Below are 13,970 nucleotides of genomic sequence, written 5' to 3'. Positions count from 1 at the left end.
GCTTGTCCTCTCAATATCAAATATCTTGTCTCATTCTAACTAACCCTCTTGAGGACAACTATCTAGTTTAACCAAAATAAAAAGGCTAACAATATTAAGAAATAAGCACTAACGTCTATCAGCTGGGGTGGCATACACCTTTTAAAGGAACTTCGCCAACCACCAGGCTCACCTTAACACAAACTTCACTTGTGGGTGTAATTATAGTCCTCAAGCACTCAGTGAGTTCTTAACATTCTATTTGCTTAGAGTTTTTTCTATAAGCCTATCTTCATAAACAGTACTCAAATGCCCTAGACTACAACGGACGGGATGTTATAGGATTAGTGATGTTGTCATTTGTTGGTACTCTACATATTTCCACATCTCCTCAATCAATGATTTCTTGAATGAGATGAAAGTGCATAATTATATGTTTGGATAGTTGGTGAGGTCTGAGCTCCTTTGCCTATGTAATGGCTCCGTTGTTGCCACAATGAAGTTCTATAGCATCTTATATGCTAGGCACAAGCCCTAGTTAAGTAATAAACCTCTTGATCCAAACAGCCTCTTTTGCAGCCTCACTGACTGCTATATACTCAGCCTTAGTTGTAGAATCAACTATAGTATCTTGCTTTGAACTTTTCTAACTCACAGTGCCACCATTAAGGAAAAACACAAAACCTGATTGCGATCGTGAATCATCCTTGTAGGTTTAGAAGTTGGCATCAGTGTAACCTTTTACACTCAGCTCTTCCTACCCTCCATATATGAGGAATGTATCCTTAGTCCTTCACAGGTACAATCATCCTTGTAGGTTTAGAAGTTGGCATCAGTGTAACCTTTTACACTCAGCTCTTCCTACCCTCCATATATAAGGAATGTATCCTTAGTCCTTCACAAGTACTTAAGGATATTTTTAACTGTGACCCTATGACCTTCACCGGGATCTACTTGGTACAAACTCATCATGCTTAAAACATACAATACATCTGGACAAATACATAGCATGGAATACATGATAGACCAAATAGCCAAAGCATTTGGAAGCTTACTCATACGTTCTATCTCTTCTGCAGTTGAAGGACACATTTCCTTTGAGAGTGAAATATCATGTCTTATAAGTAAGAATCCACTCTTAGATTCTTCCATGTTGAACATTTGTAGTACTTTATCTATGTAAGTACTTTTACAACCCGTTTTCAGTAGTGTTGGAAATAGTGGTTTTGGGACCACAATTCTAACCAGTGAGTCAGTAAATATTATTTATTTAATTAAAAGGTTATTAGAGTGTCCTATCAAAATTTGGTTCGGTAATTTTGACATTTGGATAGTTAATTAAGGAAAAAAGACTAAATCATAAAAACTACAAAAGTTAATTGCTATTAATCTATATAGGCTAAATGAGTATAAATGAAGAATTGAATGGTTTTAAAAGGAAACTATGCCTTGTTTGCTAAAACTGGATGGTTTGTGCTTGTTCTTTATTATAATTATATGTTAATTTTGTATTTAAAAAATAATAATAATACATTAAACATGAATTAAGTGTTATCATCTTCTCCCATTTTATTTTTCTCTTGACTGAATGGCTATTTCAAGAAGGGAATCCATTTTTGTTTGATAGAAGCTTTCGACCCTTGCATGTGAACGAATTTAAAGTTTGTTTTTCGTAAATTTTATATTTTTGGGATCATTGTAACTTTAGTTAACCCAACGACTAATTTACAAAATTATTGTAGGTTTCAATAGTTTCCATTGTTTTTATTTGAAGTTTTTGGATGTTAATGATAGGTTTATAAGCTTGGTTGTTAAATAAGACTATTTTATAAAGTGAAATTAGTTAGTTTTAAATTTATGGACTAAAATGTTAATATATTAAACTTAGCATGAAATTCTTGTAAACTTTCACTAATTATGGGATGTAAATGAACAAGGGTAAATTCGGCTAGCATATTTGGGCTTAATTGTGATAAATGTGTACATTTCGGCTTTAGGGACTAAATTGAATAAAAGATAAAATTTTAAGCTAATAATGTAAAATGTTATTAAAGGGTAAAACACAGGTATTTAGATATTTTACGATATTTGAAATGATTAATTGAATTAAATTATTATATAGATCAAGAAACGGATCAACCGGTTGATAATCAAGGAAAGGGAAAAATTGTTGAGTAGTCCTCGGTGTGGTGTTTTTTGCTGTCTCGTTTAGGTAAGTTAGTATTCATTTTATTTTGTATAATAATTTCTTATGTTCACATTATTTATGTGTCTAAAGTATATGTTGATATGATTGGTTGAGAAAATAATTAAAAGTGGAAATGAGGGATTGAGTTGTGAAGCATGGCAATTGTACATGTTTAAATTAAATTGTATTATCATATGGAATGTATATCATCATGTTTAACTTGGTACTATGATATAAAGATTGAAACATTATGGGAATTTAATTAAGGCCCGTTTGAGCTTAGTGAATGATTAGGATACAATTTACATGTCAATAGGGCTTATCAGGCACTATGTGCCTTTGATTACAGTTCTCAAGTACTTTATACCAGCGTTAAAAATATCAAGCACTTTGTTGCCAGTGTTATTAGGTAGTATGTATCAGTGGTGGATGCCATACCAATGGCCAGAATCTAGCGTTTGTTGCATATTCTCGACAGCTTGTGTGAGCAGCATCGAGTAACAGCTAATGTCTCGATTGTCAACTTTTGTGAGTAAATTTATCCTGAGTATTCAAAGTTAATTTACTATAGTTGTCCTGGAAAAATATGATAAAGAAATGAATGGAAATGTTGAATATGAATTATATGTGAACCATGTGCTTATCATGTTAATAGACTGTATGAAATGATGTACTAAACTATTTGGTTATGTTGTGAAAGGTGTAAGTGATTATGGAATGATAAGTATGAATGTTAATTACATTATGTAAATTATGAAATATCAAGTACGTTGTGTTTAATTTTATTGTGAACTTACTAAGCTTTAAGTAAGCTTACCTCATTTTACTTTCTTACTTGCAGATTGTTGGATTCGTGAAGTCGACTAGATCAGCTTGGGAGATCACAATATTCATCAACTCTTTCGGTAGCTATTTACTTCTTTTGGCCAAGTTATAAGTGGCATGTAAATAGGTTAATGCTAATGCATGTATATAAGCAATTGAAGTATGTTTTGTGCCATTTTGAATATGAAATAGGTGTGTGGATGTAAACCTTAATCGTTAACTTAGTTAATTGTGGTACTTGATGGCATAGGCATGTTTTGGTACCTATAATGCATTTTGGCTTGTCTAATTGTCATTTATGGTTTGAGTCACTTGGTGAACTTTTCTTGGTGATATTTTAGCATTTGAAATAATGAATATGTATGAATATTCATATATGAAAACGGTGACATGACTGGTAATAAATGTTCTTAGTGAATGGTTGAATTGAGGTGTCAATTGTGGCATATTGGTTAGGCACTTAGGATGAATGTTTTAAGATGTGATTTTGGTATATTTTGGCTAGTTCTTAATGCTTTTAAATAGGTTAAATGGTTGGTATATTGAATAACTTGAGGCTTAAGGGAACCTAGGTTGTGATTGCTTGTTTTGGAAGGCATTTTAAGCACACACAGTTTGGTACACGATCTGCCATACAGCCGTGTGCCATACACGGGTTTTGGGCACAACCATGTGGTCTATTTAATTTACTTGCACAATGTTTCACATGACCACAATATGTTACATGACCTGGTGACATGGCCGTGTAACCCAAGATTACACAACAATAGCATGTTACACGGTTTCGCAACACAACTATGTCTTGACTTCACATGGCCTTAACTTGTCACACGGCCATGTGACCCCTTTCTTTTACCTATTTTTTGTAAAATTTTTAAATCAATCTTGATTTGTTCTCGAGTTAATGTTTGTTTTTTATTGAAATTCATGGTATTATAATGTATTTGAATGTTCATTGTTTTAAATTAAGTTTTACATGAAATTTATAGATGATAAGTGTTGTTAACTGTTGTGACACCTTGTAGCTCGGTCCTGGTGACTTGACCGGGTATAGGGTGTTACAACTAGTCGAAGAAGTCCTCAATCTTGGGAAACGGATACTTGTTCTTTATGGTTACCTTGTTAACTGCCTGTAATCAATACACAATCAAAAGATTTCATCATTCTTCTTAACAAAAAGTATTAGTGTACCCTAAGGTGAAACACTTGGTAAGATGAAACCCTAGTCTAATAGTTCTTGTAACTGGATTTTCAACTCCTTCATCTTTATTGGGGCCATTCTATAAGGGGCGCTTGAGATAGGAACGGTTCTTGACGTCACATCAATAGAGAATTCCACATCTTTTTTTTACAAAATCCCTTATAATTCTTCAGGAAAGACATCAGGAAATTTGTTCACAATTGATACCTTTCCAAAGTCTTCCCTCACCATATTAGAATCAAAGATATATGCCAAATATGCTTCTCCACCATTAACCAACAACTTTTAGGCTAAAATTGTTGAAATCATCCTGTTCTTGATATCCTACTTTATTCCAAAGAGAAACACCTTATTACCATTGGCAGACATTAACCATACCCCTCGAGACTTGTACTTAACCACAACGTTACAACCCATCAGCCATTTTAGTCCCAATATGTAACACCCCAGATATGGTGGGTCTAAAGTTTCGGCATATAGTAGTAAATAGTCTATCTAGTGTAGTGATATCCATCCAAAAGATTGTTTTTGCATATTGTAACTGCTACAAGAGTAAGTAAGAACTTTATTTTCTGATATTCTACCATGTATCAAGGAGAAGTTCATGTTAAGAGATTAAGGGTAAGTATAAAAGGAGTATTCACCAAAAATATAGTATATCTGGTTTGTATGGAATATCCTACTAGTTAGATTGTAAGAAACATGGTTAGAAATAAACTAAATAGCCAAGTTGGATAGTTTTTATTGCAAGGCACTTATTAATATATCTCTTGAAAACTGTAGGCTATTAAGAAGGCAAGTTATGAAACGTATGAAACTTTCTAAATTCCACTAAGTAAGTTGAGTCATATTTATATGTGAGAGATGAGTTCTGAAAGGGTTCCACTTTCTTCTTCCTCTTCCTTAAGTGGTATTTACTGATACCTTCCTTAAGCCTAAATGTATCTTACATCGATGATTTGTAAGCTATGGTTCTTTTATGATCAGTGGTTACTATTATAGTATGCCCAAAGACAAATCATGAGATGATTGTAATTACATACTTGTTTTACCTTGTTTATTAATATAAGGCATTGCAATTATTATTTCAGTTTCTTTTTATGTGTATTTAAATAAACTGAATTATAATAAATTCCTAAGAAAATATGATTATTCTTAAAAGGTTCTTAGTCAAGTATTATTGTAGGTTTGGAAAACAATAATGCATTAAGACTAAAGTGTAGTTGATTGATGACAAAAAGTTGTCATTCAAATAGGGATGTCAAAATCAATACATGAGTATGTGTTAGAGAACAACAAATTGGACTGATCCGCTATGAGTATATTTCTTGGATTATTATGTAATGGTCACAATATTACGCATAGTGATAACTATGTATATGATCCTCAGACTTGAGATCATCATTGTCTTAATATCGTGATTCGTATCTTTTGATATAGTCCAATGTTTACCATAGAAGGTTGTATTATAAAGACTGATGTTGGCTATACCACAATCCATGTAGTGGAATATGGTCGATCAAGATAGGATTTATCGCTCCTATGTAATGGAAGTAATATCTTAGGCCTCTTGATGGAGTGAAACTAATAATACATGGTTATGCTCGAATAAGTTGATATGAGATATCACACTTATTTATTTATTGTAGTCTACTCAGAAAATTAAGAAATATGATATTGGACTATACAAGTGTGACTATTCTATAACTTGTGTCCAATCTAGATACTAATTATAAAATGATATAATACATGAAAAGATTACCACAAAAAGGTTATGCCAAATCACGACTTCTTGTAACTTGAATAGCAATGATGCATTGCTAGATGCCACTCATTGCTTGTAATGTTAGAAACATTCTAGTATTACTTCTAACATTACAAAAGCCTATATGGTCACACCCAATAGTTGAAGCAAACAAAATCAAAATACATTGGGTATTGTATTTAGCTATCACACGAATTAATTTAATTGCTAAATTAATTTAATTGAATAGTTAAACATTAAACACATTATATGTACAAACTTGTTGTACACAAATAAAGAACATGGATAAAATTAATATATGAATTTGATTCATACAAAATATTAATTATATATATTACCGAATTTATTAATATAAATAGTTATAATAATTCTAGTCAAAATATAAAAGGACATGGAAAATGATATTCTTTTGGAAAGAATATGATCTTTTTCCTCACTTTTCATTTGTTTTTCTAATAAAAAGGGAATAATTCCGTTTTTATTTTCGGAGATGTGATATCAAAAAGAATAAAAAGGAAACGAACCCCTTAGTGTTTTAGGGATACCAAGAAAAAAATAAGGTCTAGCAGCCGTCTTTGAGTTCTCTCTGAAATTGTTCAAAGAGTTTTATGTTCTTAGTTGACTGTGTCGACTACGTAGAGGTCTAGACATTTTTAGTTGTGGCTTGGAATCGACATCGAATCAGCAGCATCCTTTCATCAATTTTTAGTTGAGAAGGTATATCTTCAACCCTATTCCAACATGTACCATTCCTTGTATATGGTTCCATAGTTGTGGATCGCTGAAATAATTTTTCTGTTGCACCACAGGGCATCCAGGCGATTCCAACAATTACTTTGCATCAGGGTGAGTATTTCAGCTCTGCATGTTAAGTTCTGAATAAGTAAACCTGTATGTGGTGATTGAACAGTAAGACTGTAAGTATAAGATTTCTGCATAAGGTTGTGAGTGATTGATATAATAAGTAATTTGTATGTACAAGAGTAGTAATAGTGAAATTATGTTTCTAAGAAATGGTTGTTGTTGGTTCGAGATAGATATCTGGATTTGGAGTTTTGAACTGTAGTAAGTGAGAATCCGGTGAGCCTCTACTCTAACTCTTACATGTATAATGTTCACACTAAAGTATATTTATATGAAAGTGATCGAGCAGGAAACTGGAAATCATGGATAGTATAGTATGAATATGATACTTATACAACTATAGGAATAAACTTATAATTAGTTTAAGAGATAAGTTAGTCAACTTGAAATTAAGTTCAATGGGATCTATGAAAAGTGTTATGAAATTATGAAATCTTGGGTTTGGATGTGTTTGGTTCGTAGAGTTTGTAAATTGAGTTGAGTCATTTCAGTGGCAACTAAAGAAGTCCATCGGGACTGTAAACACGTACTCTGAAGGAAAAAGTCCATGTTCATGGCATACTCTGAAAAAGAACTGTTGGATAGAATTTTATCTAATAGGGTTTTCTACGTGTCCCTGGGCGATGGTGGGCAAACCTCACTTAATGTGAGTTTAGGCAAATCCATAACACAAACACAATAGTTTTAGGAATGCCTATGTGGCATCTTGTCAGCCTTTGTGGCGAACTCTGACTAGATTACTTTTGTGGCATACGCTGAATGGATAGCCTTGGTGGTGTACCTTATATGATTGTCTATATGGCGTGTTCTATTAGGTATATGTGGTGTGAACTATCAGAAAATTCTTGTAAGATATGGATCTAAACATCTATCTCTATTGTAAGATATGATGAAATTCTTTTAGTTCTATTATAAGTAAAGCTAACTTAAGGTATCGATATGTTCTGAGTTAATAGTGAATAAGTCTTAAGGATTTCAATAAAAATGAGATGTGTATGTGTATGTTAAGAAGAGTATCTGTTATGATGACCTAAAAAAATGGAAAATGAGGGGTATTGAATCTTCTTCTAGATTTATTCTAAATTTGAATTAATGTTAACTTGGGTTATGGGATTCTGATATAAAATGATATGGAATTCGTCGGAATGGTCCATATAGTGATTTATCAGTATGGATATGTGTGGTACTAAATCAGGGTAGTTATGGGTATGAATTGATGAAATTAAACTCTACGTAAGTATTTTCCAAACATATATGTTTCCATCCATGATAAATGTCAGTGAACAACTATTTGAAATAAGAGTATGGGTTAAGTCATGGATTGTTGGAAGTGGTTTCTTAGGGTATGTTTTGTTAAAAAAGAATTATTATTATTTATAGGACAAGGGAGTTATGAAATATTGGAAGGATTCCTTAGTTAGTTCGATAAGGAACACTGTGTATGGCAAGCGCATAATAGCTAGTGTATAAGAGAATGGTAAACTGTAGTGGTATTTGCCAAAATAAATGATGCAGAATGATTGGCACCTAGTAGTTCCTACAAGATTTAAAAATATCCATTAAGGTATTATTGGGTTAAGCTCACTAAGTACTCAATTACTTACAAGGATTTTTATTGTTTTCCAAGTAATTGAGAACAGACTTCGCCTAGAGGGGCCACGCTCGGAGTACACCAAGGTGGTGGAGGAGAGGGCTATTATGCATACAATGGACTTGTGGCGTAGTTTAGGAATACGCCTTTTAAGTTTATCTTAAGTAAACTTTTATCTTGTAAAGATATGTATATAGAATGATGTAACCATTTACTTGTAAATACTTCTATTGTTTTCATACATTAAGTTTCTCATTTGAAATGTCAAATAACACGCCTAAAGAAATGAGAAATTGTAAATTGTTTTTGTTCATGGTTCAGTTTTGTATAGTAACACTCGAAATTCAAACCCTGTGAATCAGGTCAAGTTTAGGGTGTTACATAATTTGACATTGAACTTATTAAAACTAAAAATCATCAAATCTACCAGAAATATATATATCTTCCATATCTCAGCGAACTTACCACTCAATTTACTGCAATGCTCTAGCCTAGAGGATTGGTGACTAACATACTAACCTCTGTGGTGGTAAGTCTAAGACTCCGCCCATTCAAAAAATTACCACAAATATAAGAATAGGTAGATCCAGGATCTATTAATTCATATATTCAGGATCTATCAATGCATATATGCAAGATCTATCGAAAACTCGTAATAACGTCGTAAGCTTCGGCATCCCCCTTTGCATGCATAACATACACCCTAGCTGAAGCCTTCGGGCTAGGTTTGATTGTGTTCCTTCTTGGAGTTCCTTGGACCAATCCTGATTTAACCATTGTCTCAGATTTCACTTTTTTTTAGGGCTTTCTAACCAAATGCATAGATAGCTTAATGTTTCTTTCTACACTTACAGCGCAATCCCTCTTGAAATGGTCCTAGGCTCCACAATTAAAACATCCCCCAATGTCCCTCTAGCATACGCTAGTATGTTTTTTCCCACAACTGTTACAAATGAGAAGTTTCATTCTCCGGGACCCTCATGTGCTGGCCAAAGACGTCGTTTGGCTTACACTCCTTTCTCGTTGAAAGCTCATAGTTTGTGACTCCCTGACTGAGGTAGTAAGAAACCCTTTGACATATTTAGGTCTTTTGAACCCAACATTGGACACTACACCAGAAGTCGCACGCTTTCTCCTTTTTCTATCCTTGACCTTGTTTCTTTCCTGAATGGCCACTTCCATTCTTTGGGCTTTAACAGACAAGGCTGTAAAGTCTCTAATCTCGAGGGCAGACAGTAGTACCCTCAATTCCTTATTCGATCCTCCTTCAAACCTTACGCACAAACCTTCCTCATCTGGCACCAAATCCTTAGCTTACTTAGCTGGATAATCTCTTTCTCATACTCAAGCACTGTCATTCTCCCCAGTTTGAGTTCCAAAAAGTTCTTCATTTGTTCAAAAAAGTGCCTGTTGACGAACTTTTCCTTGAACTTCTTTAGGAAAAAGTCCTAATTCACCAGATCTCTTGAGGCCATGCTAGATACTATGGTCCACTGCCAGGGAACACCGTTTCATCCTCTAATAGAGAGGTGGTGCATCATAAACTCTCAACTGGGGAACACTGCAGCTCCTCAACTACCCGACAAACTTGAGAAAGCCAATTTTCTACTATAATTAGATCATCCTCTTTATTGCTTATAAGCTATATAACACCCATTTTAGAGATAGTCTCCACTAGGTCCCTTCTAGACACTGCTACAGTTAGAGCTAGAGGTGCATGGTACACTAGCTGTGCAACCTTGACTATCCTCACCGTCTCTTCTTGTCACATAGATTCTTCATGGCGTCTATGAGATTAGGTTGGGGCAACTCCCATGTAACGGTCAAACCATTGGCCTATAACAAACCCCATGATTTCCATTAAAGCATTCCGACCCTCAGTTCCTAATACTCCCTTGCTCACCGAAGAGGCAAGGCTGCTCACATGTGGAAGAGCATTACTTTGTATTTCATCACCTTCGTCTTCTCTAGCATTGACAAATATTCTACATTACTTTGTATTTCATCACCTTTGTCTTCTCTAGCATTGAGAAACATTCTGCATTACTTTTTATTTCATCACCTTCGTCTTTTCTAGCATTGACAAACATTATTCTTTCTTTGCTACAATGCGCACAAATTTAATTAGTGCAACTATGGAAAATCCAACCAAATTTAGGTAACATATATTGCGGGGTTTCTAACTGACACTAGGTTCTGAAAATCTGCTAAATCGAAGCTTTGATACCAACTAAACTTGTGACACCTCACGTCAGATCCGACTGCATGATTCAGGTATGGAGGGACATGGGTTAACCCGATTAGAACATACCTCTATAAAGAAAAAACCATTATCTATCTTGGCAGATACCCATTTTTTACTAGAGCGATATTCCCTTAGTTTAAGACAACTTTTAATAGAAAGCATGATTTTAAAATAACAACCCGCCACATTTAAAGATTTAAAGATACACAATTAATCTTTGGCGATTGTTTAAATTAACTTCAATGAGTCATAAATAACATTATGTCGTTAAATTTTCCATGCAATATTTGACATGTTCAAAATAACATTCAATACAGATTAAAAATTTCAAGATGGTGGTTTCTAACAGTTGGCCTAACACCCCCAACAAATACATGTTAACCCCGAAAATAGGAAGGCACACTAATTGTCGCAAATTTGGTTATATCTCTTCGATCACCACGCTTAATCTAAAAACTTGAAAGGAAAAAGAAATTGGGTAAGTTTGTAAGAACTTACTGAGTTCCTGAGAAGAACAATCCCACCATAATTACTATCAGACATGAAAAAAAGATCAGACTAGTTCACCTTAATTGGTGGATACATTACTCTGGTTTGTAGATCGACTGGTAGATGATATCGTAAACAAACTCAAACTATTGGCAAATGACCCTAGTTTCTAACTCATATATGACAATAACGGGCACATCTGCTCCACGAATACGCCACTTGTGTGGATTACCATTTATGACTGACAGACTTATTGTTTAGGTTTTCATACAACATGCACTACCACATGCACCCCTTTCTCACGTACTCCTTTCCTTGTGCTAGCTTCAGATCCTCAATTCCCTAAGAACAAAATTTTCCTGTATTTTCATAACCACTCATCTGAGCTATATAACAACATCACCTTTGTAACCTCCTAACTCCCCTCCTTGTGCGAACACATAGGTGTTCCCCCGCGAGACCGGGTTTTCACCAATCACGGTTTGCAACAAGTGTCATACCGAAGGCAAATCGTGTTATTTTGTATCCTCTTTATCATTATATACAACATCCTTCCAATACCTTCCTACACCCATCTAGATACAAAGCTTGTGCACTAAGGCAGGAGTACTCATACTGTGTATATAACAGGTTTCCCAGGTCTGTTTAACCGCATTTAACCATGCCTGCATTGACTCTTTGAATGAGATTTCTCAAGCATGACCATCAGAAACAAATGAAAAAGCCACTTACCTAGTTGTACAATACTTAGGAGTAAATGTATTAACACAAATACCAGACACAAGGTACAGAGGAACTCAATAGAATATTTTACTTAGATTTTGTCTACTCTACTGATTCTTTCCCTTTGTTATTGGGACCTTCTCTCGTTTTTTTATCTAAAACAATAAAACAACTTCTTTAATCATAAAAAATGACCAAAAACTTATGATACAACAAGATTCTATAAATATGCAAACAATTTCTGGACAGAAGTTTCCTTCCTATCTAGTATTCAAAGAAATCCTACCAATCCTTTTGTAAGTCAATTTCTATCTATCTGGTAAAGTTTAAAGGAAGGTTTAAGAATTTACTAGCAAAAAATTAGCACGAAAGTTCTCTTAAGCTTTTACAAATAACACCCTTGTTGGCAAGGAAGTACTCTCATGGTTCTTTCAATGATAACAAAGTCTAGTGGAGAAGATGAATAAAAAATCTTCTCTCCACTATTAAGTTATCCTATTTATAGATATCACACGTCCAAATCCCATCAAGATTATCTCTAACCATTACTCATTCTCGCATGCTTCCACTAATTGCTCACACCCTACGAGGTTCTATGATTGTCCTAATTATTGACACGTTGCCTCCACTAGGATGTCAGGTGACTTAAACATATCCTACAAGCCATTGTACTTACCTAAGTAACGGCACCAAAACACGAGTGACGATCTTATTAATGGGAAAGTCTGCCTAATAAGGTCAATGGCTTATTGACGAAGTACTCAATTACTTACACTTTCGTTATCACTTGGACTGGTACTCCGCAGCATTGACGAAGTTCTTCGTAGCACTCCGCCACGAAGTTACCAACCTTATTCGGTCTAAGTCTCTCAACTTAGACGTCTTCGCCGGTGTAGTCTCTCGAACTAATCTAGTTCGCCAAAATAGGGTTTGGCATAGCTATAAAAAATATGGGTTCCCAACTAAGACCATCCTTCACCCTTAAAGGACTGCTAAGTATCATGTGACACCCTTGTTTTAGTCAGTTTACATAATGCTCTGTTGAATGCATGTGCAGTTAGTTGTATAGATTGATCGGAAATGGCTGTTTGGTTGCTTGACAAAGCTGCCTTTACAAACATTTTGGTGCTACTTTGAAATTTATGGAATGTTAGTAACAATGTGATCATTAAAGGACGTACCACGACACCTCATTATCATATTAGCTCTGGCGAGGGGTTTGAATGAAGCATTTCCTATCCATAACTTAAAATCATGCTCCCAGGCTATCACTAAGGATGCATTAGGTTTGATGGCCTTCACCCATCCAAGGGTCTTCAAGGTTAATGTTGACGCAAGTGACTAGACGCACGGGCATTCGAGTGGTGATTCGGGACTCAAATGGTTTTGTGCATAATGGATGTGCGCAAAGGGTGGTTGAGTGCATGCAACCTATTTGGGAAGAGGCTCGTGTAATTATTGGTGGGTTGTGTTTGGCACATTCGATGGGCTTTCATCATGCCATGCTTGAGAGTGGTGTTGTCTCGGTGGTTAATAAACTTCATTATGATAGTCTTGACTTGTTTATTTTGGGTCATTTGTTGTTAGAGGTCAAAAACTTGGATGTTTTATTTGACTCATTGGTTTATTTTCTTATGTTGCTCGTTCGGGTAATAAAGTTACAGATTATCCTAGTCGTATGGGCTTAGAGTGTAAGGATATTTTCTATGTTTTGGCTAGATTACCCGTCCTCTATTCATTGTATTGTGATTAATGATGTTTCTAGTTATTGTGATTAATAATGTTTCTAGTTATATATGAATGAATGAATGTCCTTCATTACCTTTTGCTATAAAAAAAAAAAAAACTTTTCAATTTTTTTGGTACAACTCGCGCATCATTGAGAGGAGCAAATAACTGCGAACATGCATTACAGAAGACAACATTTCAATAGTTTGAACCTAAACAATTTTTATAGTAGACAACACTTCAATAATTCCAACCTAAACCAATTTTATGAAAGATGAACACGCAGTTAATAAAGTAGAATTTGTTATAATAATAATAAAAAGTCAAGAAGCAGCGAGACACGGTGGGAGTTCTTTTTAACCCTAAACGTCA

Source organism: Gossypium raimondii, chromosome 3, assembly GCF_025698545.1.
Source record: "Gossypium raimondii isolate GPD5lz chromosome 3, ASM2569854v1, whole genome shotgun sequence".
Taxonomy (NCBI): Eukaryota; Viridiplantae; Streptophyta; class Magnoliopsida; order Malvales; family Malvaceae; genus Gossypium; species Gossypium raimondii.
Note: the sequence above shows the minus strand (reverse complement) of the source record.